We start from the raw sequence: 27,165 nt of genomic DNA, 5'->3' as shown, positions 1-27,165 counted from the left end.
TTGGCTAATCTCACAGAAGACACATTTAGAAATCCCCAAATCAATTTTTAAAAGTTTTGAGTATTGAATATATCATTTTGGATTTATAACACTTGGTTGAATTATTATAGCTTAGTCCCAAGATAACAGAAAGATAGAATTCATTCATTTATTAATTTATTCATTCAAAAATCTGAATATTTAATGACTGCCTACTTTATGCTGAATTTTGTGACGGATGCTGACTCTGTGGTTCAGATGGGAAGAAGAGCCACAAACTCAAGACCATTTGAATGTTAATATACAAAAATCAGTCAGTTCAGTTCGGTTGCTCAGTCATGTCTGACTCTTTGCAACCCCACGAATCGCAGCACGCCAGGCCTCCCTGTCCATCACTAACTCCCGGAGTTCACCCAAACTCATGTCCATCGAGTTGGTGATGCCATCCAGCCATCTCATCCTCTGCCGTCCCCTTCTCCTCCTGCCCCCAATCCCTCCCAGCATCAGAGTCTTTTCCAATGAGTCAACTCTGCATGAGGTGGCCAAAGTATTGGGGTTTCAGCTTTAGCATCATTCCTTCCAAAGAAATCCCAGGGCTGATCTCCTTCAGAATGGACTGGTTGGATCACCTTGCAGTCCAAGGGACTCTCAAGAGTCTTCTCCAATACCACAGTTCAAAAGCATCAATTCTTTGGTGCTCAGCTTTCTTCACAGTCCAACCCTCACATCCATACATGACCACAGGAAAAACCATAGCCTTGACTAGATGGACTTTTGTTGGCAAAGTAATGTCTATGCTTTTCAATATGCTATCTAGGTTGGTCATGACTTTCCTTCCAAGAGTAAGCATTGGAGCCCCCCCAAATAAAGTCTGACACTGTTTCCCCATCTATTTCCCATGAAGTGATGGGACCAGATGCCATGATCTTCGTTTTCTGAATGTTGAGCTTTGAGCCAACTTTTTCACTCTCCTCTTTCACTTTCATCAAGAAGCTTTTTAATTCCTCTTCACTTTCTGCCATAAGGGTGGTGTCATCTGCATATCTGAGGTTATTGATATTTCTCCTGGCAATCTTGATTCCAGCTTGTGCTTCTTCCAGCCCAGCATTTCTCATGATGTACTCTGCATATAAGTTAAATAAGCAGGGTGACAATATACAGCCTTGACGAACTCCTTTTCCTATTTGGAACCAGTCTGTTGTTCCATGTCCAGTTCTAACTGTTGCTTCCTGACCTGCACACAGATTTCTCAAGAGGCAGGTCAGGTGGTCTGGAATTCCCATCTCTTTCAGAATTTTCCACAGTTTCTTCTGATCCACACAGTCAAAGGCTTTGGCATAGTCAATAAAGCAGAAATAGATGTTTTTCTGGAACTCTCTTGCTTTTTCCATGATCCAGCGGATGTTGGCAATTTGATCTCTGGTTCCTCTGCCTTTTCTAAAACCAGCTTGAACATCTGGAATTTCACAGTTCACGTATTGCTGAAGCCTGGCTTGGAGAATTTTGAGCATTACTTTACTAGTGTACAAGATGAGTGCAACTGTGCAGTAGTTTGAGCATTCTTTGGCATTTCCTTTCTTTGGGATTGGAATGAAAACTGACCTTTTCCAGTCCTGTGGCCACTGATGAGTTTTCCAAATTTGCTGGCATATTGAGTGCAGCACTTTCACAGCATCATCTTTCAGGATTTGAACTAGCTCAAGTGAAATTCCATCACCTCCACTAGCTTTGCTCATAGTGATGCTTTCTAAGGCCCACTTGACTTCACATTCCAGGATGTCTGGCTCTAGGTGAATGATCACACCATCATGATTATCTTGGTCATGAAGATCTTTTTTGTATAATTCTTCTGTGTATTCTTGCCACCTCTTTTTAATATCTTCTGCTTCTGTAGGTCCATACCATCTCTGTCCTTTATTGAACCCATCTTTGCATGAAATGTTCCCCTGGTATCTCTAATTTTCTTGAAGAGATCTCTTGTCTTTCCCATTCTGTTGTTTTCCTCTATTTCTTTGCATTGATCGCTGAGGAAGGCATTCTTATCTCTCCTTGCTATTCTTTGGAACTCTGCATTCAGATGCTTATATCTTTTCTTTTCTCCTTTGCTTTTCGCTCTCTTCTTTTCACAGCTATTTGTAAGGTCCCCCCCCCCCCCAGACAGCCATTTTGCTTTTTTGCATTTGTTTTCCATGGGGGTGGTCTTGATTCCTGTCTCCTGTACAATGTCATGAACTTCCGTCCATAGTTCATCAGGTACTCTATCTATCAGATCTAGTCCCTTAAATCTATTTCTCACTTCCACTGTATAATCATAAGGGATTTGATTTAGGCAGAAAGTGAATAGGAATTAAAAAGCCTCTTGATGAAAGTGAAGATAGGAATTAAAAAGCCTCTTGATGAAAGTGAAAGTGGAGAGTCAAAAAGATGGCTTAAAGCTCAACGTTCAGAAAACGAAGATCATGGCATATGGTCCCATCACTTCATGGGAAATAGATGGGGAAACAGTGGAAACAGTGTCAGACTTTATTTTTTGGGGGCTCCAAAATCACTGCAGATGGTGACTGCAGCCATGAAATTAAAAGATGCTTACTCCTTGGAAGGAAAGTTATGACCAACCTAGATAGCATATTCAAAAGCAGAGACATTACTTTGCCAACAAAGGTTCGTCTAGTCAAGGCTATGTTTTTTCCAGTGGTCATGTATGGATGTGAGAGTTGGACTGTGAAGAAGGCTGAGTGCTGAAGAATTGATGCCTTTGAACTGTGGTGTTGGAGAAGACTCTTGAGAGTCCCTTGGACTGCAAGGAGATCCAACCAGTCCATTCTGAAGGAGATCAGCCCTGGGATTTCTTTGGAAGGAATGATGCTAAAGCTGAAACTCCAGTACTTTGGCCACCGCATGCAAAGAGTTGACTCATTGGAAAAGACTCTGATGCTGGGAGGGATTGGGGGAAGGAGTAGAAGGGGACGACAGAGGATGAGATGGCTGGATGGCATCACTGACTCGATGGATATGAGTCTCAGTGAACTCTGGGATTTGGTGATGGACAGGGAGGCCTGGCGTGCTGCGATTCCTGGGGTCACAAAGAGTCGGACATGACTGAGTGACTGAACTGAACTGAACTGAATGGTCTAGTGGTTTTCCCTACTTTCTTCGATTTAAGTCTGAATTTGGCAATAAGGAGTTCATGATCTGAGCCGTAGTCAGCTTCCGGTCTTGTTGTTGCTGACTGTACAGAGCTTCTCCATCTTTGGCTGCAAAGAATATAACAATCTGATTTCAGTGTTGACCATCTGGTGATGTCTATGTGTAGAGTCTTCTCTTATGTTGTTGGAAGAGGGCATTTGCTATGACCAGTGTTCTCTTGGCAAAGCTCTTTTAGCCTTTGCCCTACTTCATTCCGTATTCCAAGGCCAAATTTGCCTGTTACCCTAGGTGTTTCTTGACTTCCTACCTTTGCATTCCAGTTCCCTATAATTAAAAGGGCATCTTTTTTGGGTGTTAGTTCTAAAAGGTCTTGTAGGTCTTCATAGAACAGTTCAACTTCAACTTCTTCAGCGTTACTGGTTGGGGCATAGGCTTGGATTACTGTGATATTGAATGGTTTGCCTTGGAAACGAACAGAGATCATTCTGTAGTTTTTGAGATTGCATCCAAGTACTGCATATAGGACTCTTTTGTTGACTATGATGGCCACTCCATTTCTTCTAAGGGATTCCTGCCCACAGTAGTAGGTGTAATGGTCATCTGAGTATACAAAAATTTATGACCTTATTCCTATGATGCTTAGAGTGTAAGGCAGGAAGACAGATATTGAAAATTGTGATAAAGTGATTAAAGAAACATTATAGGGTGTTAGGAACAAATCCGATAGTGTAAACATTTGTGCTGGGCTTACAGTTTTCAGGGTTCTTGATTGCAAGTGACAAAAATCCAACTCAAGTTGGCTAAGATAAAAAGAGAGAAAATGTAAGAAAGGGTGTAATGGCTGTTTTAGCTTGAGTTTTCTAGAAAATGGAACTGGAGGAAAGGATTAAATTGTTGACACTATCTGGGCAGTGAGAACCGAAGTGGACAAGGGCTTGGAAGAAGGGCATGAGAGCAGTGGAGATCTGAGACCTGGCAGTGGTCTAGTTCTAGTGAGATTCTGTGTCTGATTGGAGCAAATGATATCCCCTAAATGTATTAAGGAGGTTCATCCACCTCTCTACAACTGACTCAGATTCATTCCTTTTTATGGCTGAGTGGTATTCCATTGCATGTATGTACTACATCTTCTTTATCCATTCATCTGTCAATGGACATTTAGGCTGCTTCCGTGTCTTGGCTATTGTAAATAGTGCTACAGTGAACACTGGGGGTACATGTGTCTTTTTGAATTGTAGTTTTCTCAGGGTATATATACCCAGTAGTGGAATTGCTGGGTCATATGGTAGTTCTGAGGTTTAAGAGAGAGGGGATATATGTATGTAATTATGACTGATTCACATTGTTGTATGGCAGAAACCAACACAACATTGTAAAGCAATTATCCTCAAATTTTAAAAAAATGGTTGAGAAGTATTGCTAGTTGATCCTGATATTTTACTTAATATTCGATATTGTGGTTTCCAATATTATAGCTCACTGACCGCCACCTTGTTATTCTTTAGGCTGCTTTTTGGGAACTGGAAACTGTCAAGTCTTATCAAAACAAATCTATAAATGATTCTTCTGGACTCCTGTTGAGAAGAACAAGGCCATGGCATATTCCTTCTATTATATGTTGAATCTTGTTTGCTTACATCTCACAGCATGGGAGCACTTTATTTTTATTCAAATTCTGGGCCTGGATCCTGTATAGGCAGCTCCTATTATTATTTCGATTGTGAATCAGGTAGAGTGTTTATGACACCCTCTGTTACCTCCCTTCACAGTGCATGGCTTCAAACATCTTTATACATTTTGATGTTTGCTTTCCTCTTGGGGGCATATTTCTGAAATGGAATTACTGAATCAGAAAGAATTTGAATGGATCTTTTCACATATTGTAAAATGACTTTCCTGAAAAACTACAATTTTCCAATGCCACTCATAATATACTCATTTCCAAACAATCTACTATCACTGCAAAGTATCTTTATGTTGATTTCTGTTCATTTAACTGTATTGTGCCTGGAAAGATATTGAAATATAAATATCATGCCTTTCCTCTGGTTCCTATTTCTATGGAGAATTCATTGCTTACTTTGCTCAGTGTCCAGGCCTGATCAAGGTAACAGGAACTGGGAGAAGCTGAGAAGGGAGTGATTGATTTCCAGAGAAAGAAAACAGTAGGAAAAAAAAAATTCTGAGCAAAAGAGAGCAGAAGGCTAAAGATAGGAGAAGAGGAGATGAAAGAGGAGAGCTAGGGAAAACAGAGTGTTGAAAGAGATTTTTGAAAAGTTTTGGAAGGAATAGCTGTTACGCTGAGTGCAATTTTGAGGAAGAAAGATACAGAAAAAAGATATGGAAGAAAAGTTCGCTTTGTGTTGTGCAGTGAAATTTCTTTTTAAATGCAGTTGGAAAAGAGATAACCTTCACCATGACACCCACACTCTTTGGCTTATGGCACAAATAAGTAGAAATATATCCCCATCAAGTTATAATGGTCTCCAGAATACACCCTCAAATCTAAAAGGATACTGTAGAGAAAATTGTAGTACCTTGATAATACTTATTGAGGAAGTAAAGCAGTCTAGATCTGGGTATATTAGAAGGCTCACCAGAATCTCAGTGTTCAGTGAGTTCTTTCATATGAAGTCTTTATGACCCATGGATTATTGCCTGCTAGGCTCCTTTGTCCATGAAGTTCTCCAGGCAAGAACACTGGAGTGGTAACTATTCCCTTCTCCAGGGGATCTTCCTGACCCAGGGATCAAACTGGGCTCTTCTTCTGTATAGATGGCAGATTCTTTACCATCTGAGCTACCAGGGAAGCCCTCATATGAAGTCTAAGCAACTTACATTACAGGTCAGACTTTTTTTTTAACCCAACTTTCTTCTAAACACAATTTTCTAATAAATTAGCATCTTTCCTAGAAGGAGAAGGGTTTTGGTAGCCCTTTGCCCTTCTCCGCCATGTAAGACAAAGCCTTCTGGGGACTGAATGGCTGTTGTGGGCACCATTAAGCAAATATTCAGTTCAGTTCAGTTGCTCAGTCATGTCCGACTAATTGTGACCCCATGAATCACAGCACGCCAGGCCTCCCTGTCCATCACCAACTCCCAGAGCTTGCTCAGACTCACGTCCATCGAGTCAGTGATGCCATCCAGCCATCTCATCTTCTGTCGTCCCCTTCTCCTCCTGCCCCCAATCCCTCCCAGCATCAGAGTAGAAACACGATTAAAGGATGTGTGCTACCATAAACAAGAGAAACTCATGGTGGAGGAATACATTATGTAGTGGTAAAAGCAAGACCCTGAAGTTTACAGGCTGACCAGTCTGCAATCTGCAATACTGCACACTGAGTGAGATTTCTGCAAGGCCCAATAGATGCTTGCAATGCCTCCCATGAGTGGCACAAACTTGGCAACAAATCCAGGGCAGCCCAGGATTTGGGAAGCTAAAGGTACATTGTTGTTGTTATTTGGTTGCTAAGTTGTGTCCAACTCTTTGCGACCCCATGGACTGAGGCACCAGGCTTCCCTGCCCTTCACTATCTCCTGGAGTTTGCTCAGACTCATGTCTATTGAGTCAGTGATGCTATCCAAACATCTTATTCTCTGTTACTCCCTTCTCTTGCCCTCAATCTTTCCCAGCATCAGGATCTTTCCAAAAGACACTGATGCTTTTCCATTTCCTACTTACTGTTCGTGGGGTCCTCAAGGCAAGCATACTGGAGCGGTTTGCCATTCCCTCCTCCCGTGGACCACGTTTTGTCAGAACTCTCCACTGTGACCTGTCTGTCTCGGGTGGCCCTGCACTACATGACTTATAGCTTCATCGAGTTACTCTAAGCCCCTTCGCCACTGTAGGCTGTGATCCATGAAGAGGAAAGGTGCTTACCGGAGCACTGATCTAAGTTTTGGAGAACAGTGACACCTGGTGGCACTCATGAAGAAAAACAAGCACAACATTTCCTCACCAAGAGGCACAATGCTGTCGGACATTCCCGGTAACGTATTTTCTTCAAGACTGTTACAAATCTCCAAAATATAAAATTTTCTAAGATGGATTTTGACAGACAAATCTGGGCTGAGCTAGACAGAACCACCCCTAAAGACGGTTAGAGAAGAAGAAGGAGAAGCTATGAGAGCACAGTAAGAGCAGCATAATATTAAAGATGAGGATGAACTGTGAAATTGAAGGGACTGTTAAGAGACTCAGTGAGATTTTTAAAACCTCTTTAAAAAGATCACATTAATTCTCCAGAGTAGAAAATTTGTGGGGGCAAAAACTAAAATGTTGAGTTTTCAGCATTTCCCTCATCCTTGCCTTTTGTGAAAAATTCCTTGTTTGCACTGCTCTGTTGAGCTGGTCAATATAATCCAAGGAGGACTTACCTGCTAGTATAGTGGACAGGAATCTGCCTGCCAATGCAGGGAACATGGGTTCGATTCCTGGTCCAGGAAGATTTCGCATGCCACAGAGCAACTAATCCGTGTGCCACAACTGCTGGGGCCTGAGCGCCGCAACTACGGAGCCCGTGTGCTGCAACCACTGAAGCCCATGTGCCCAGAGCCCTTCTGCAGCAAGAGAAGCTGCCGGCTGAGAAGCCCATGCACCACGATGAAAAGTAGCCCCTGCATAGCAACAAAGACTCAGCGCAGCCAAAAAAATAAATAAATAATTTAAGAGAATAATCCAAGGACAGTGTTAATGTGAATTTTGGAATTTATTGAAAGTGGTTTGAGGACTCATAAAATACTTTGTATATATTTACAATTAGATATTTTTAATGCATTGAGTAACAGCAACAATAAAAGCCCGTACAACAGAAGAAAAATAACAGAAAGAAAAAAGTTACTTTATAATGTAACTTTATATTAATGAAAATTTAGCAAGTATTTTTAAGGGGATTTTTTATAGCTTAGTTAATTAAATTTCCTAGAAATTTTCAACCACATTTATAAATTTAATGTACTATTTTCTATTCTTTCCTAGTAAGTTGTCAGTCTAACAAAGCTTCTCATATATGTAAGTAATCACAAATCAAATAAATGGCTCTTAAAAGTACAGTGATTATAATGTTCTCCTCAATGATGTTTACAAACAGTAAAATTCTCTTATAACTTTGAACTTAAAGCATCAATTCTATGAGACAAATTTTCCCTTAATCATCTAGTGGCTTGGCTTATTTAATTGGTCTTCCAGAAGGTCTGACCAAGGAATTAGATGGTTGTGCTATGGTTTCTCTTAATCCAGAGCATTATCAAGCTGGGCTGGTCGGATCCCACGCTGCCACTTATCATGCTTGCCCTATGTTTACCCGAAGAAACTTTCTATTAGAGGTTTGGTGCTCTGACACACTTAGTTATGATACTTGTTTCTCTAACAGTTCCCTGGTTCCCCTGCATCGAGTCCATCTGGCAAGTTGGTTGCTGGATGTATTCCACTAGGTATTCTTATAAATTCAGACATAAGGTTTATGCTCTTGCTGAATTTGGCTGTTCTATGGATTCTGTTCTTTATGATATAAAACAGAAAAATGACAGCTTATATAGATTATTAAATGAGAAAAATTAGAACCACAATGAAAAAACACACGAGTCATCACTTTCAGATTATCAGATTAAACCCATAGAATATTAGAAAAAAGGTGCTGTCTTCAAGAAAATATGCCAGTTATTTGTAGTATTTGAAGCTGTTTCCTAAGATTATAATGAAAATATTTTCTTAAGTAGAAAATGTTTAGAGAATTAGGTGCTAAACACATATTAAAACTCAAATAAATACTGATTTTTTTTCTCATTACCCCCAATTCAAAATCATTTACTTATTACACATTAAAAAAATTGAAACCTCATAGCTAAGTTATTAGGCATTCAATATCCATATTATCTTTTCACATATTATAAATATTTAAAACACAAAATATTTAAAGATCATTTTTCAACATAGTAGAGAAATATTAATAATATGTTTTTGAGCTTTACCACGTCAATTCTTAGTTCTTTTTTTACTGGAATAAAGCCCTTTAAAGAAACAATTTAACATTTTGATATAATTTACAGTGACTAAATATTAGGGATTTGATTAATTGCCATCACAGAAACCTAAGTGATGATGGTTTAAAAATGTTAGAAATTTGTTTTTCTTTCATCTAAAAGCAAAAATTGAGTCTTTTCAAAGAGGTTCACAAAATTTAATTGAATCATGCAGAGTCCCTACCACTTCAAGTTCTACGCTTCACTCATGATATTATCTTCCTCCTGTTGAATTTGACATTAAATTTTTTCCAATGTTTTGGGTTCCTTCTGGCTTTCTTTTCTGTTATGCTTAGCACATAGATTCCACCCTAACAGTTGTCTCAAGGTTGTAGCAACAATGTTCCCATTTGAAGTGGGCAGAAAGAAGAACAGAAAGCCTTCCCTGTTGAGTCAGCCTCATCCTCTCTGCGTTTTCCCAGAAGCACCACCCAACAACTTCTGCCTGCATACCATTGCCCAAAATGCAGTCATATGACTACCTTTATCTGCAAAGGGAGTGGATGCAGAATCTGGATGATCGCATGGTCACATTATTGCCTCCTGTTGTTACTCAATAAGGAGAGAGTGACTGGTGAGCATCCTGCAGTCTCTGCCACACCCTGTCAATCACCTTGGCTTTATGGTGCAGGTGAACTGATATTGCATATGGAACAAAGATTTTGTTTGAGGTGTGGGGTCTTGAGCTGCAGACCTCTAGGTTAAGTTTTCTCAAAACCATGAAAAATAAGTCAAACCTTGTTTTGCACATTCCATGCCAATAAATATTTCAAATCTATGCCTATAAATGGGATAGTCTTGTAGCTCACTGTCCTTGAATTTATCCCGACAAAATTTCAAGTCTAATTTGAGCTTATGCTCACCCCTCAGCCTCTGGTTCCCCATCAGATCTCTTTGCCATTAGATTTGATTCAACTAATTTCATTCCAAGTTCTCTTCATAGTTTTAACTGGCAGGAATATAATTTTAATTGATATTTTCATAGCACAAGATTATAATCAGCATATTTTACATGTCAGCTTCTGAACCTAAAGCCATAGTTACTAGGGTCTTTCTAAGGAAAAGAGGAGACTTGAAAACACACGAAGGTAAGATATAGAAAAAAGCTCAAGAAGGTAGGATGAGGGGCAAGAGAAGTAAGGAGATTGGAAAAGGCGGTTGGGAAAGAGATCAGGAAACTGGAGATCTAGGAAAAATAAAAAAATTTTGGGGTAGTCAGATGATGTGATTAATGCACTTGGTGGAGAGACATCTCTAAAGGGGAACTTTGGAAAGTTTTACTGTGTGCTGTTATGTTGCAATATCCATCATGCCTTATCACTCCCCATTCTTGCCACCTCCTTAAGAGACTGTCTATAAAGGTCTGTATTATTGTTTAATATTTTGGAGAGTTAAATTTCTGTATTTTTTGAAAGTGCCTAATTGCCAAAATGGATTTTGAGAGATATTAGGGACCCAGTTTATTGGGGTTCACTAGTGTCCTGACTTGTAGTACCCAACATCTGTTCTAGGAGTTTAGTGAGGACACAATTGTGGGGTAGATTCCATAAATCTCCAGATAAGTTGTGGGAAATCTAATACTCATGGCTGATTCATGGCCAGAGATATAGGCATTAGTAATATGATAGAAATTCTCTATTTTACCAAAACATGGAAGTGGGTTAAGGATGACTGGGTGAACATCAAGAAACAAAAAGTCCCTGTCAACAAACATTTATTGAACATGTATTTTATTTGAGATGTTATTCTATACACAGAACAAGAATGAACAAGATAGAGAGAGTTTCTTCTCCTAAAGAGCCTGAGGCAGAACACCAAGTCTCCTGCCAGGGCTGTACTTAAGACAAGGAAGTAAGGACATGGGACGTTTCTCTCAGACTTAGAGAAGTATGGATGCCTTAAGAGATGCCAACAAGGAGAGGGATGATCTTGCCTGTAGGCCAGATGCATGACCAGATGTCTGCTCGGATAGAAAGGAACTTCTGAGGACCAGATATCCAACATACGCCTTTCTGCAGTGTGTCCCCCACACAGCTGATCCTGAAATTACTCTCAGAGATAAGTGGAAAGGGGAAATATTGGATTGAGTGAGAAAATTCTGATACATCTGAAATTAATCTGAGTTGGCAAAATGAAGACTATTTATTTGGCTGGTAATAGGCAGAATGGAGATTAGGGATAGAAATGAAATTATTAAAAAATATGAGAAAACTACCATTGTTGTACATTTTAGTTTGTGGCTTATTCTAATTTTATTCCATACATCCAGTTACAATCTAACTGAACAGATTAGAAATCACTTTGGTGTTAGTATGTTTTAAGGTAATTAAGATTAGCATTTGGATTGTCATCAAAATATATTCTAAAAGATATTAATGACCAGGATCATTAGAAAGTTTTCCACATGATTTTGAATTAAGTAAGTCTAGTATTAAAATAAATTCACTTTTATGTTGCTGACAATTTAAGGATTACTGAAGTAAGAATGGAGTTTCAGTTATTCAGTGAGATTTGCGTAAGCTCTAGTAATACAGTGAGGATTACATTTGGGGGAGTTTTAGAGATAGAGTTATAACCAAGTGTAGTGTGCTGCTGCTAAGTCGCTTCAGTCGTGTCCAACTCTGTGCGACCCCACAGATGGCAGCCCACCAGGCTTCCCTGTCCCTGGGATTCTTCAGGCAAGAACACTGGAGTGGGTTGCCATTTCCTTCTCCAATGCATGAAAGTGAAAAGTGAAAGTGAAGTCGCTCAGTCATGTCAGACTCTAGCGACCCCATGGTCTGCAGTCTACCAGGCTCCTCCATCCATGGGATTTTCCAGGCAAGAGTACTGGAGTGGGGTGCCATTGCCTTCTCCGAGAGTTATAACCAAGTGTAGTGTAGGAAGTGTCAATTATATCCTTGCTTTAGGACTGATATCTTGAGATTTGAGTATATATGAGATGGTTGGATAGCATCACTGACTCGATGAACGTGAGTTTGAGTAAGCTCCAGGAGTTGGTGATGGACAGGGAAGCCTGGTGTGCTGCAGTCCATGGGGTTGCAAAGAGTCGTACACAACTGAGCGACTGAACTGAACTGAATATATATGAAACACTTGCCTCCAATTTAAGGGTAGGAATGATGAGTGAGTGCCAGGTTTGAGCTCCATCAGGGTTTGAATCAAGAGAAAAAGAGTCTAGGACTTCCCTGGTAGCACAGTGGATAAGAATTCGCCTGCCAATGCAGGTGATAAGAGTTCAGTTCCTGGCCCAGGAAGATTCCACATGCCTTGGAGCAGCTAAATCCACGTGCCAAACTACTCAGGCCTGCACACTCTAGGGCCTGTAAGCCACAACTAATGAGCCGCTATGCCAGAACTACTGAAGTCCACAGACCTAGAGCCTGTGCTCCGCAATAAGAGAAGCCACCACAGTGAGAAGCCCATGCACTGTAACTAGAGAGTAGCCCCTGCTTGCTGCAACTAGAGAAAGACTGAATGCAGCAACAAAGACCCAGCACAGCCAAAAATAAGAAAAGAAAATAAATACAAAATAAATATAGCAGTGTGTATATGAAAAAAAGTAAAAAAGTGCAGATGCAGATGTTTACTTTGTTGTCTTCTTGAGGATGTTAAAAGGCAGGATGTCACATAATTAAATACCCAATAAGTTGGAATCAAGTCAAGAGAGCAACTCAAGTTGCCTACTATGGGTTCAGGCTTAGAAGATCAGGAAATGGACTGATAAAAAATGGAAAAAGAAACAAGACATGGGATAAAGGACCTCAATAAGAAAGAGTTGAAGGAGAGGAAAGAGTTTCAGGAACTGGAAACTGTGTCAGAGGTTTGGGTGGTGGCATTTAATATTTTAGAGAAGAAGTAGTTCTGAGGAATGACAAGGTTCAAGGCATAAGACTGGAAGAGAGAAAAGGGGGAATTTCAGAAGATGAGTTTAGGGAACTGAGATGAGGTTATCAGTAAGAGGCTTATCCAGATGGGGAGAGGATGAGATTCAGGGGGTGGGGAAGCCAAAGCTGGGCAGAGATAGACAGTTGTCTGGAGAATATTGATATCTGACACATATCAGAGGCTGTAAGGTACTCTTTGGAGGAACTCCAATGAGGGATGAGCTTCAGTGTTTGTTTGGCATCAAAGTGGAGCTTCCTGCACTTGCCTCAGCCTCTTTGAGTAGATCCCAAAGTTCCAGTCTACAAGGGCTCTCCCTGGCCCACACTTGGGATGAGATGATGTTATTTTCCCCTATTAACTATTTTTACTTACGTTATTTTATTGCTCTTCTGCCAGTAACCTAAAGGGGATGGGAGTCTTACAGTCTCCATAGAACCCTTTCTTTCACCAGAATTTCTATGGACTGTTACTAAGCTGTGGGCTTCATAAAAGTAGAGAACCATCTGGATTGCTCACCATTACATTCTCAGCGTTTGGTGTGCAACTGGTTATTGTATCAGTAGTTAAATGAATATTTAAACATAAAGTATACAAACGATTGTATTGGCTGCCAAAACCCATCACTGAGCCTTTAGACTCACCAAAATTCCATCTTTTGACTCTACTCCTTGTTCACATTGTCTTGTGTGGGCTGAGGGATAGTGGCTGTAGGATTTCCAAGAGGGGTAACTAGCAGGAAATACATGCTCTGTCAATCTGGGCTTTGCATACATAGTCAAAGGGAGATCTAAAGAGCTAATAGGATAGCAGACCATTCAGGAGAATCATAGGCATAGTTATGGAATACAGGGATACCTCATTTCATAGTGCTTCCTTTTACTGCACTTTGTAGATACCACACTTATTACAAATTGCAGGTCTGTGGAAACCCTGAGTGGAGCAAGACTATTCATGCCGTTTTTCCAACAGCATTTGCTCACTTCATGTCTCTGTGTCACATTTTGGTAATTCTCATAATATTTCAAGATTTTCAACTGTTAGTATATTTGTTATGATCTGTGATCAGTGATTTTTGATGTTACTGTTAAAGTTGTTTTAGGGTTCCCATATAAGGCTGTGAACATTCAATGAATGTTGTGTGTGTTCTGACTGCTCCATCGAATAATGTTGCCCCCTATCTCTTTTCCTCTTTTTGGGCCTCCTTATTCCTTGAGATGCACAACATTGAAATTAGGTCAATTAATAATCTTACAATGCTGTCAAGTGAAAGGAAGAGTCTTATATCTCTGAGTTTAATCTTAATCTTTAGTCTTATAGCTCTCAGAAATGAGGAAGGTATGTCTAAAGCCAAGGAAAGCATGTCTAAAATGAAGAAAGGCTGAAAACTAGGCCTTTTTGCAGAAGTTAGCAGGGTTGTGAATGCAGAAGAAAGCTTCTTAAGGAAAACAGTGTTACTCCAGTGAATACACAAATGATAAGAAAGTGAAACATATTCTCCACATTACTGCTGATATGGAGAGAGTTTCAGTGGTCTGGCAGAATGTTGAACCAGCTACAATATTCCCTTAAGCCAAAGCCTAACCCAGAGCAAGGCCCTAACTGTATTCAATTCTCTAAGGCTAAGAGAGGTGAGAAAGCTGCAGACACAGTCTGAAAGCTGGCAGAAGTTGGTTCATTAGGTTTAAGGAAAGAAGCCATCTCAATAACATAATGTATAAGGTGAAGTAGCAAATGCTATGATAGCAACTGCAACAAGTTATCCAGAAGATCTAGCTAAAATAATTAATGAAGGTAGCTACATCAAATAACAGATTATTTTTTAATGTTAAAAGAATGACCATATTTTAAAAATTGAAGTTTAATTGATTTACAGTGTTGCAGGGAAAAAAGTTTTTGTTGTTTATCTGTTTCATGTATAGTAGTGTGTATCTGTTAATCCCCAAATCCTAATTTATCCCTTCCCCTGCCCCACTATTCCCTTTGGTAACCATAGTTTGTTTTCTGTGAGCCTATGTCTGTTTTGTAAATAAGTTTATTTGTATCATTTTTTTAGGTTCCAAACATCATAATATATGATATCAATCATATATTTGTCTTTTTCTGTCCAACTTACTTCACTTAGTATGATAATCTCTAGATCCATCCATGTTGCTGCAAATAGCATTATTTCATTCTTTTTTTTTGGTTGAGAAATATTCCATTTTATATATATATATATATATACACATACATATATATATATATACACATATACATACACACACACACAGAGAAAGACAGAGAGAGAGAGAGAAAAGACATATATACCATATCTTGTTTATCTTTTCATCTGCTGGTGGACATTTAGGTTGCTTCCATGTTTTAGCCTTTGTAAATAGTGCTGCTATGAACTTTGGGGTGCAGGTTTCTTTTTGAATTAGTTTTATCCAGATACATGCCCAGAGTGGGATTGCTGGATCATATAGTCTTGAGGTTAGTTGCGTCCAACTCTTTGTGACTCCCTGGACTGTTACCCGGTAGGCTTCTCTGTTTATGGGATTTCCCAGGTAAGAATAGTGGGGTGAGTTGCCATTTCCTTCTCCAGGGGATATTCCTGACTCAGGGATCGAACCCAAATCTCCTGCTTGGTAGGCAGAAGATTCTTTACCACTGAGCCACCAGGGAAGCTCCTTCTCCCTCCTTTTTAAGCACAGTTAGTGGATCATATGGTAACTTTATTTTTAGTCAAACAACAGATTTTTGATGTAGATGAAACAGCCTTATATTAAAAGAAGGTGCCATCAAGGAATTTCATAACTAGAGAGGAGAAGTCAGTGCCTGGCTTCAGAACGTCAAAGAACAGGCTGACTCTCTTGTTAGAGGCTAATGTAACAGGAGATTTTAAGTTGAAACCAATGCTCATTTACCATTCCAAAATCCTAGGGCCTTTAAGAGAATTGTGATGAATCTATTCTTCCTATGTTCAGTAAATAAAACAACAAAACCTAAATGACAGCATATCTGTTTACAACATGGTTTACTGACTGTTTTAAGTCCACTGTTGAGACTTATTGTTCAGAAAAAAAAAGAGTTATTTCCAAACATTATTGCATATTGGCAATACACCTGGTCAATCAAGAGCTCTCATGGAAATGTACATTAAGATTAACATTGTTTTCATGCCTGCTAATGCAACATCCATTCTGCATCCCATGGATTTAGGAGTAGTTTTTACTTTCAAGTCTTATTCTTTAAGAAATACATTTTGGAAGGCTATAACTGCCGTAGATAGTTATTTCTGTTATGGGTCTTGGCAAAGTAAATTGAAAACATTCTGGAAAGAATTCATTCTAGATACTATTAAACATTCATGATTCAAAGGAGGAGGTCACAGTATCAACACTAGTAGGAGTCTGGAGGAAGCTGATTCCAACTTTCATGGATGACTTAGAGGAATACAAGACTTCTGCAGAGGAAGTAATGGTAGATATGAAAGAGCAAGGGAACTAGAATTGGAAGTGGAGCCTGAAGATATGACTGAACTGCCATAATCTCATGATAAAAGTTGAGGTGGCTGCTTATTGGTGAACAAAGAAAGTGGTGTCTTCAGATGATATCTACTCCTGATTCTGTGAAGATTATTGGAATGACAACACAGGATTTAGAATATTACACAAACTTAACTGATAAAGCAGTAATAGTATCTCCAATTTTGAAAGAAGTGCTATTGTGAGTAAAATGCTATCAAACAGCATTGTGTGCTACAGAGAAGCCCTTTGTGAAGTCAGTCAATTGGGAGAACTTCACTGTTGTCTTATTTTAAGAAATTTCCACAACCACTGCAACCTTCAGCAATCACCATCCTGATCAGTCGGCACCATCATCTAAGGAAGATCCTCCACCAGCAAAAAGATTATGACTTGCTGAAGTCACAAATTAGGTATTTTAAATTAATGTCTGTACATTTGAAAGACATAATGCTGTTGTGCACTTAATAGAATAAATTGTAGTGTAAATATAACTTATATACACTAGAAAGCTAAAAATTCCTGTGACTTTGCTTTATTGCAATGTCCGTTTATAGCAGTGTCTAGAGCCAAACCAACAGTATCTCCGAGGTATGCCTGTAGATCATTTGGTCAGGAAGACTCCTTCCAGTCACTTTTTGCTGAGACAAGGATTTTCAATGTGCACCTGTGTTATACAGGATTGCCTTTAGAGCTGGGAGGTACTGAAGCCACAAGATAAGTCACTGGGGTGTGCTTCCTGGACGAGAGAAGGTGAAGACTGACATTTTGAGATGATTGTCAGAATGACTGGGGCTCTGTCAGGCTGCCTTTCTATAGTAATTGATCTACAAATTAGGATCCTGGTGGGATTGGCTGTGTACGTCTGTGCTGCTGTGCTATGCTTAGTTGCTCAGTTGTGTCCTATCCTTTGTGACCCCAGGCTCCTCTGTCCATGGGATTCTCCAGGCAAGAATACTGGAGTGGGTTGCCATGCCTTCCTGCAGGGTATCTTCCCAACCTGTAGGGTCGAACCCACGTCTCCTGCATTGCAGGCAGATTCTTTACCATTTGAGCCACCAAGGAAACCCAAGAATACTGGAGTGGGTAGCCTATCCCTTCTCCCTTCTTCCTGATCCAGGAATTGAACTGGAGTCTCCTGCATTGTAGGCAGACTCTTTGCCAGCTGAGCTATCAGGGAAGCCCATGTACATCTGTAAACACCTGTAAATATAATAACATGATTGATTCCTTCTGTTGCTCTCGTTTGTTTACCTGCCTCCCTTCGCCATAGTGACCAGGATGAAGAGGAGCTCAGAATAAGAAATAGATTCAGGACTTGGGATTCAGGGAACTTTAGCACAGTCTTCAGGTATTTAAAAAACTATTTTGTGGTACTCCTGAGGGGATAACAAGACTTATATATGGACACTTCCTGAAAGCATTTATTTTTAACTCATCATGAGAAAAATCTGAAGACAAAGTAAGTTGTTTCAGAGGACTTATAACTGCAGGTGTTTTTTCATGTAGTATCTTAATCAATTCCATTACTTATGGTTAGATGATTATTATTAATTATTTTCTTGTCACCAAGTCTCAAAATTGCAAAAACATTCTAAAGATGGTCAGGAAAAAGATCCTAAAGCTTTCTTAAAATATCAGTGTTGTCTCTGTCAGGCTGAGAGCCCTTGTGCATGCTAAGGGACAGGCAGGGCACCTGAGCTGTGGCCTCCCTCAGGACATGACAAAGTCTTAATGGCCTCTCACTCCCCAGGTACCTGAAGTGAGAAATCCAAGAGAGAGGAGAATGGGTGATGGAAGCCAAAAGAGTAGAGTGCACAGGGAGGAAACCCAGTAAACTTGACTCTCCTGTGTGCATCCTTCCTGGCTGTCCATGTCCTGCTGGTAAAGACTGGCCCTGGCTGTCCTTATGGCCTTGGTGTGCTGTCTGCCCAGGGTACTTAAACCTGCTTTTCTGGGCTTTCCTGGAATTGTACTTACAAAAGGGAATCACAGTGCAGAGGCCAAGAAGGTGTGCTCTGGAGGCCAGTGGACTTTGTTACAATTCCAACTCAGTCACTTACTTAAAAGCCATATAACCTTGATTAAGATATTTTTGCCTTTTGGAAATAGTTGTTTTTCCTTCTTTCACTCAAGTATAGTTGCTGTACCATATAAGTTACAGGTGTACAATACAGTGCTTCACAATTTTTAAAGGTTATACTCCATTTATAGTTATTAGACAACATTTACTATATTCCCCATGTTGTACAATATATTCTTGTAGCTTATTTTATACCTAAGGGTTTGTACCTCTTAATCCCCAGCTCCTATATTGTTCCTCTGCCCTCCCCTGTCCCCACTGGTAATCAATAATTTGTTCTATGTAATTGAGTCTGCTTCTTTTTTTGTTATGTTCACTGTCTGACTAGTTTCACTTAGCACAGTGCCCTCCAAATCTATTCATGTTGCTGCAAATGGCCACATGTTGTTCCTTTTCATGACTGAGTGATGTTCCATTGTACAGATATACCACATCTTTTTCAGCCATTCATTTGTTGATGTACACAGTTGTTTCCATGTCTTGGTAATTGTAAATAATGCTGCTATGAATATTGGGGTGTGCGTATTTTTTCGAATTAGTGTTTTTGATTTTTTTTGTTTTTGGTATATACCCAGGAGTGGAATTGCTGAATCATATGATAATTCTATTTTTAGTTTTTTGAGGAAACTCCATACTGTTTTCCACCGTGGTTGCACCAGTTTGCATTCTCACCAACAGTGTTTGAGGGTTCTCTTTTCTTCATATCCTTGCTAACATTTGTTATTTGTGTTCTTTTTGATGATAGTCGTTCTGATAGGTGTGAGGTGATATTTCGTTGTGTTTTTGATTTATATTTCCCTCATGATTAGTGATATTGATTGTCTTTTAATATACTTGTTGCTTTTTTGCATGTCTTTGAAGAAATGTCTATTCAAGTCTTTAGCCTATATTTTGATTGGGTTATTAGGCTTTGTTTTTTACTACTAAATTGTAGGACATTCTTATATATTTTGGAGATAACCCCTTATCAAATATATGGTTTGCAAATTTTCTCTGTCATTCCAGAGGTTGCTTTTAAATTTGGTTGATTGTTTTCTTTGCTGTACTGAAGTTTTCCAGTTTGAGGTAGTTCCATTTATTTATTTTTTGATTTTGTTGCTTGTGCTTTTGGTGTCATACCCATGAAATCATTACCAAGACAAATGTCATGAAGATTTTCCCCTGTGTTTTCCTTTAGGGGTTTTACAGTTTTGGGTGTTTAAATCTTTTAACTCATTTTGAATTTATAAGCATCCAATTCATCTCTCTCTTTTTCTTGCTTTCTTTTTTTTTTAAATGTAGATATTCAATTTTCCCAAAATCATTTATTGAAAGGACTCTCCTTTCCCTATTGTGTATTCTTGGCATCCTCATTGAAATCAGTTGACTGTATATGTGAGAACTTGCTTCTGGACTCTCTATGCTGTTCCATTGATCTACATGTCTGTCTTCATGGAAATACTATGCTGTTATACTTACTATAGCTTTGTAATATATTTTTCAATTAGGATGTGTGATGCCTCCAGTTTTATTCTTCTTTCTCAAAATTGCTTTGGCTATTTGTGTTTTTTTGTGTTCCCACATGAAATTCAGAATTGTTTTTTTCCTAATTCTATTTCTGAAAAATGCCATTGGAATTTTGCTAGTAATTTCATTGAATCTGTAGATCACCTTGAGTAGTAAGGACATTTTAACTCTATCGTCTTTCAGTTCATGAACATGATGAGATATCTTTCCATTTGTTTACGTCTTGTTTCAACAATACTTTTTGGCTTTCTGTAGACAAGTTTTTCATCTTTTGAAAGTTTAATTCCATGTTTTTTATTTCTTTTGTTGCTATTTTAAGTTGGATTGTTTTCCTAATTGCATTTTCAGATAGTTTATTCTTAGAGTACAGAAATGCAACTGATTTTTGTATGTTGACTTTGTATACTACAACTGTGCTGAATTGGTGTATTAGTTTTAACATGCATATCGATCACTGATATATCTTCAGTGTCCACAGCAGTACTTGTGGGCATTTAGTAGATAATAAATAAACATTTGCAGAATTAATTTATTATTTCAGATATAAATTATAAGTCTATCTGTAAAATGAATTTTCCTAAGAGAAATTGTTGGGGTAAATATATATCTTAAAATGAATATTAGCTCTTTCTGCCATCTTTCCATGACACCAGAATGGTGTGCATGAATGTCCTGGCTAATGCTCTCAAGAGTATCAGCAATGCCAAAAAGAGAGGCAAACACCAGGTCCTTTATTAGGCCATGCTCCAAAGTCATCAATCAGCTTTCTAACTGTGATGATGAAGCATGGTTACATTGGCAAATCTGAAATCATTGATGATCACAGGGCTGGGAAAACTGTTGTGAACCTCACAAGCAGGCTAAATAAGTGTGGAGTGATCAGTTCCAGATATGATGTGCAACTCAAAGATCTAGAAAAATGGCAGAATAACCTGCTTGCATCCTGTCAGTTTGGTTTCATTGTACTGACAACCTTAGCTGGCATCATGGACCATGAAGAAGCAAGACAAAAACACACAGGAGGGAAAATCCTTGGATTCTTTTTCTAGGGATGTAATACATGCAAATAAAATGCCTCAGAGGGCAAAATAAAAGGAATACTAGAATATCATCAATGGAGCTGTTACAATGTATGGAAATAGGCTTTCCTCCCACAGCCTTAGCAAAAGATTATTATCTTTGCAAATCTGATAGTATTTCAGTGTATTTTAATTCACATTTTCCCTAATATGAGTAAAGCTGAGTGCCATAGATGTTTTTATTTTTTAAATTGTCTCTCAATATTTGTTGCTCCCCCTACCCTGTTTAGACCCGATTTTATTCTTTCCAGGTCTCCACAAAATTTTCCAATCTGATTAATTGAGCAATCCTTCTTTCCCCCATTAATATTACCTTGTTACCATGTACTAAATTCTCATGTATTTGATTATTTATCTTGTAATTAGTGACGTTTATAAATCAACAGAGTTCAGTTTTAGTGATGAGCACCTACAAAAACTTCTTTAGATTGAAGTCTTATCAGAAAAGAATAAGATGAACAGATTTTGAATGTTTAGTTTGATGTATTTTGACAACTGTATTTACTTAATTATTATCTCCCCTCCAACATAGAACATATCCATCACCCCAAGAAGTCCCCATATATCACTTTCTGATCAGTGTGCAATGCCTACCTTAAACCAATCTCTTTCTGATTTACCACTTCTAATTACTTTTGCCTGATACTGGATATCATACAAACAGAATCATACAATCATACAAAACAGAATCCTCTTTTGTTCTTTTTTTTTTTTTAGTTGACACAATATTTTTGAGAATAAATGAATAAATTTTGCCTATATTACTACATTGTGTGTTTTAATTGCTTAGTATTTTACCACTATATGAACATATCATAATTTATTTCTTCATCCTATTGACAAACATTTGGGTTGTTTCTAGTTTTTGGCTATTATGAATAGGTCATTAAAAACATTCTTGTACAAGTCTTTTTGAGGACATATATTTTTATGGAATATAGGAGAAATATCTAGGAATGTAAATTCTGGATCACCAGGTAGATGTGTTTTTAAATTTAGAAACTGCTGAACAGTCCTTTGAAGTAATTACACCAGTTTATACTATCACTAGCAATGTGTGCGAGTTTCAGTTGCTTCACATTCTTACCACCATTTAATGTTATCAGTTTTTAAAAACTATGAGCATTCTGATAAGCATTTCATTATGCACTTTACTGTGGTCTGAGTTTACTAGATGATTAACGAATAGTCTTAAGCATATTTCATGTCTATATTGATCATTTGTATATTTTCTTTTGTCAAAGCATGCTTAAAGATTTTGCTCAGTTTTTATTGGATTGCTCATTTTAATTTTTTTGTAAAAATTCTTCATAAGTCTAGGTACATTTTCCCCCTATTCTGCCCTCTCTAGTTTTTCTTAATTGTGTCTTTTTGCAAGCAAAAAATTAACTCTGACAAGGTCTTATTTATAAGATTTTTAAATAAGCAGAGCATTTTGTGTCCTAAGAAGTCTCTTAGCAGATCTTAGATCATGAAGATATTTTCCTGAGTTTTCTTTCAGAAGTTGGACAGACTGTATTTTCTGTTTAGAAGTGTGGCATATCTCATTTTTATTTCTTTATGGAGAATAGACATCTTAACAGTGTTAAGCCTACACTTCTACTTTCTAATTCTATTTCTTAGTCTTCAATTTCTCTTAGCAATACTCTGTAGCTTTCGGTATACAGGTATTGTATGTATGATGTATGTATTTCATTAGATCATTTACTAGGTACTTAATGTATTTTGATGTTATTGTAAACGGTGTTGTTAAAAAATTTTTCTTTTTCCTTTTTGTTGTGCTGAGCCACTTGTGGGATCTTAGTTCCATGACCAGGCATTGAACCTGGACCCACAGTGGTGAAAGTGCTGAGTTCTAACCACTGGACCTAACCACTCTGTGAAATTTTATTTTCTGTTTTTTGGTTCCCAGTATATTGAAGAGCAGCTGACTTTGTATTTTGACCTTGAATCCCCAGTATTGCTAAATTGTTAGTTCTAATAGGTTATATAGGTTTATTATGGACACAATCATATTGTTAAAAAGTAACAAGAGTTTTACTGATTTATTCTTTAAAATGTGCATGCCTTTTATCATTTTTGTCATATTGCACAAAGGCTAGGACAATGGTACAATGTAGAATATAAGTGGTGAGGGTAGACTGTTAGAACAGCCTTCTTTACTTCTTCAAAGTTATTGTTTATTGGCTTAAGGAACTTTTCTTTCATTTCTAGTTTACTGAGATTTTTGTATGATTTGAATCAGATATTCAGATTAAATGGAGCTATTGAGAGGGTTCCACTCTCTTTGTCTTAGTCTTTTAGAATCTGTGGGAATAAAGAGTACTTGAATTATGTTCCCTGAACCCCATATGGGTCATTCATGTGAGAGATTTGACTGGAGGAGAGAAGTGAACAGATCTTGGCAGAGAGAAGTTTCAAAAGCTTTGCTGTTTGTATTAGTTATCTTTTTTTTTTTTTTTTTAATGAGAAAACTAAGGTCCAAAGAGATCCTCTAACTTGTTCAAGATCATACATGTTAGCATAATAGCTGTTAATACTTGATATGGCTTTAGAAGAAGCAGTGTAAAGGCAAGATTTTAATGCACAGAGAAAAGTCAAAAGTGGGCATTTGTGGTCGCTACCTGACAAATCTACACAAAAGTGCACCCTGACCCAGAACTTTCCCTCCATGTTAGGATCATTACTTTGGGCCAGTTCCTGCAAATCTGGGGAAGACCCACCTCAGTTATGTGCTGTAACATGGTGTGTGGAACAGGTACCACAATGTGCTAGAAGAAATCAGGATCCAGTGTTCTACTGGCAGCTCTGCCATTGCTGCACTGTGTGACCTCTGCCACTGGTATTTCACGTCTATGGCTTTCAGTTTCCATTTGAATAGAAGGGGCTTGAATTAAACCAGGAAGGAGACCTTAATGGATGGTTTATTTATAGGCTCAAAGCCACCATATGGCCCCCCTCAAAGAAGTAAAACAATAATGTATAAGCCATGGGAAGAGCTCTCTGACTCAAAAATCTCTTCTATTCTTCCCTTCTTTCTTTGCCTACTTCAAAAATATCAACAGTGCTTTCTTACCTACAAGGCTAAACTTGGTCATTTTTGTACAGAAGGATAAAACCCCCGGACCTCTTGGTTTCTAATATTGGAGCTCTTCTTCCAGCTCCAATATTCAGATGATCTTCCCTTTGGTCCTTAGGTTTGAAATTCTTTCATCTAATTAAGGTCTGTTAGTCACTACACCAAGTTTGCTTATCAATGGGTAATAAAATGACCTATATGAGTTAATTCATATAGAACTCCTAGAAAAGTGTCTGGCATTTGTTAAGGGCTCTGCAACTGTTGCAGGAAGGGGGACCCCTTCCAGGACCCAAGAGTGGGCTCTTGTCTAACACTTGGAAATGAGATGTCCAATGAGACACATGAGCTGACAAAGCAAAAGACTTTGCTGGGAAGGGATGTCCAATGGGATCATATGATTAACTGCATAATAGAGGGTATAAAAAAGTAACTGCTGGGCCTTGAAGTCCAATGAATGATTTGCTCCAATTGGTGTATTTGGTTTTCAATAATAGGGATATGGCCCAAAAGGCTGAATGCAGAGAAATATGCAAAAGACCCAAATGATTGCAATGCCTTTGTCCCTCAAAGACCACCAATTAGGAGGCTGCCCTCTGGTCCTGGCAGACCACAAGGCCCATGGGTACCCGTACAAGGCCAGTGTATCTTGTATGGACAAAAGGGGCACTGGAGGAAGGATTGTGATTGATGTGTCCTTTGCAAACAGCCAGGGCATTGGCAGAGGGAATGCCCCAGATGCCAGGGAGCAATGGGGGCCCCTCAGCCATCGATAGTTTTGCAATCAAAAGAAGACTAATGGTGCCTGAGGCTTAAAGTGGCTCTGCCTAGAAATATTATCTACAAAACTAATGTCTAGCTTCAAGCCATCATTGATGTGGCTGGCCATTTGATAGAATTTCTTATAGACACTGGTGCAGCCTTCTCAGTCTTAACCCAAAGGATTGGAAACCTTAGCAATCATAAGGAATATGTAATAGGGTTGTCAGAAAGAAACGGGCAGTTTTCTGGAGCCCATTTTGTGCAATTCTAATGGTCAGTTTTTACATTTGCTTCTGTTTGTGCCTCATTGTCCCATCCCTTTAATGGGAAGAGATTTATTAACTAAGTTAGAGGCCACTGTTTCTCGAGGGGCAAAGGAACCACCCTCCTTTCCAAATAGTTCTTACAGAAAGCAGAAAGGGACAGATTGAATTTGAAGTTGAGATATACCTTAGTATACCCTGGAATATGTAATATCAAGGTTCCAGGCCTGGTCAAAGGTATCCAGCCAACGGTTACTAAACAAGATTCTTTAAAAAAAAAAAAAAAAAGCTGTAGTTCACCATGGGGAACATCAGTCTCAGATTCCCAGGTCTAAATTGAAAAAAATTGCTGAGCTGACCAAGAAGCAATGAAAGCAGCTCAAATACCAACAGATAAAATACAGGCAGTTTTAATAGCCCCAGACTTGATAGAGGAAATGCCACAGCCTTGCTATACCAAGGAGATTGGGGTAAAAATAGGAGGTTAATAAGTCAAGAGAGAAGCCATAGGATTATTTGGTATGCTATGTTAAACATAATCATTTGTAATTCTGATTATTGTAACCAATCTTTATTGATTACATTAGCCATGTCTTTTAAGTCTTTTGTCATTTATAGATATTTTTGTACCCTGGTGCTAGTTCAAATAGTGCTTTATCATCAAGAAGATTCATAAGAAGGCTAAGGAAACAGTTACAACAGTTTCACATCAAGATGATGGCTCTGTGGGGATTCCAGCCCATATGGATTAAAACAAGGAACTGCCCTGCCCTTGGGACCCCTGGATCAGGTATTAGAGATTTTTACTCCCTGACAGGCAGGGTTAATGCCCCTACTCAGCCTTGAAGCAATTACAGAAAATGAACCATCCTCCTTCTGCTTCTCATAAGAATGTGGGAGTAAAATCTCTCAGGTGGGGATTGAAACAGGAGGTAAGGGGGCAGGGTACAACTTTTCAAAGAATGACATAGCCCAGGGATACAACATAAATGGATTAGAATCAAATGGGTCCAAGATGGCAGACAAATCAATTTAGACTAGACCTTGATCCTCAATCAGCAAGCTAAATGACACATGCAGAGGTGCCATGACAGTTCCAAGGCACAATCAAAAGACAAAAAGTGGGCAGTGGCCCAACTTCTGGAGATCTCCACCCCTTCCTCAAAATAGTTGGAATAATTCTCCCACTCATTAGCCTATGAAATTACCCAGCCCATAAAAGCTAACCACACCACATTTTGGGGCTGCCAGAGTTGCCTCTGAGATGGCCTAAATTCTGTCTTTGGAGTGTGTTTCTCTCTAAAAAATCCACTTAGTAGCTATCACTTTGTCTCTCACTGAATTCTTCCTTCAATGAGACATTAAGAACCTGAACTTCATTAGGTCCTCAAACTGGGTACTGTGGATTTTGGCTGGGTTTGAGTCCCAACCATGCGGATTAGAGTCCCAAGCAGGGTTTTAGCTAGTTTTGAGTCCCAGACACATGGGTTAGAGTCCCAAACTGGGTTTTGGCTGGGTTTGAATTTCAGCCATGTGGGTTCAAGTCCCAGTTGAAGGTAAACAGTTTCACAGCTGTAGGTTATTTCCATTAATGTTTCTTTCACAGTGGCAGAAATTTATGGAGAGTTGTCCAAGTGTTACACAAATTTATAGAATTGCTCAAGTGTTGCACAACATCTGGGGAAAAGATCCAAGGGAAAGAAGTCTTGTGGTGTGGGTGGGGACATGGTCAGTTCTTAGAAACAGTCTTCTCGGGGTTCACAGTTGGATCCTGCCCTGGGTGTGGTTCTTATTAATACATTGATATTTTTCACTTTGAGTGAGACTTGAGCCTTAAATGGACTTTGGTAGTTTC

At 38.8% G+C, this 27,165-nt stretch overlaps 1 pseudogene; it reads left to right on the top strand.

The window, feature by feature from the left end:
• The first annotated feature begins 20,784 nt into the window (after nt 1-20,784).
• Nucleotides 20,785-21,195, top strand: LOC106701601 (small ribosomal subunit protein uS8-like; annotated as a pseudogene).
• The last annotated feature ends 5,970 nt before the right edge of the window (nt 21,196-27,165 follow it).

This window comes from Bos mutus, chromosome 3, assembly GCF_027580195.1.
Source record: "Bos mutus isolate GX-2022 chromosome 3, NWIPB_WYAK_1.1, whole genome shotgun sequence".
Classification (NCBI taxonomy): domain Eukaryota; kingdom Metazoa; phylum Chordata; class Mammalia; order Artiodactyla; family Bovidae; genus Bos; species Bos mutus.
Note: the sequence above shows the minus strand (reverse complement) of the source record. Positions and strands in the feature narration are given on the sequence as shown.